Source organism: Lichenostomus cassidix, unplaced genomic scaffold (genome assembly GCF_008360975.1).
Source record: "Lichenostomus cassidix isolate B80296 unplaced genomic scaffold, HeHo_3.0 HiC_scaffold_39, whole genome shotgun sequence".
In the NCBI taxonomy this organism is placed as follows: domain Eukaryota; kingdom Metazoa; phylum Chordata; class Aves; order Passeriformes; family Meliphagidae; genus Lichenostomus; species Lichenostomus cassidix.
In genome coordinates, this window is record NW_028147446.1 from 854125 (window position 1) to 855071 (window position 947).

A 947-nucleotide genomic window follows, 5' to 3' on the forward strand; every position below is an offset into this window, starting at 1 on the left:
AACCATGGAAAAATGGGAATTTTGGGAATTCTGGGAAAAATAATGGGAATTTTGGGGTTAATTTCATTGAAAAAATGGGGATTTTCTGTCTAAAAATGGGGATTTTGGGGTGAATTTCATTGGAAAATGGGAATTTTGGGGGAAAATAATGGGAAAAATGGGAAATTTGGGAGAAATAATGGGAATTTTGGGAAAAATAATGGGAATTTTGGGGTGAATTTCATTGAAAAATGGGAATTTTGGGTTAATTTAATTGAAAAATGGGAATTTTGGGGAGAAAATTGGGAATTTTGGGGAAAATAATGGCAATTTTGGGGTTAATTTCACTTAAATAATGGGAATTTTGGGGGAAATAATGGGGATTTGGGGAGTTTTGGGGGAAAAAATGGGAATTTTGGGGTTAATTGTATTAAAAAATGGGAATTTTGGGGATTTTGAGCTCCTTGGCTTGGGGAGTTCTGCTGGGGCTGGCCAGGGAGAGAGGTGAGGGAATTGGGAATTTTGGGAATTTTGGGGGAAATTTGGGAAAATTTGGGAATTTTGGAGGAAAAAAATGGGAATTTTGGGAGAAATAATGGGGATTTTGGGGGAAATAATGGTGATTTTGGGGTTAATTTAATGGAAAAATGGGGATTTTGGGTTTAATTTCATCAAAAAATGGGAAATTTGGAGGAAAAATAATGGGAATTGTGGGAATTTTGGGGGAAATAATGGGAATTTTGGAGTTAATTTCATGGAAAAATGGGAAATTTGGGGAGAATGTCATTTAAAAAAATGGGAATTTTGGGGTTAATTGCATTGAAAAAATGGGGATTTTGGGGAACAATAATGGGAATTTTGGGAATTCCGGGAAAAATAATGGGAATTTTGGGGTGAATTTCATTAAAAATGGGAATTTTGGGAATTTGTGGGAGAAATAATGGGAATTTTGGGGGAAAAATCATGGG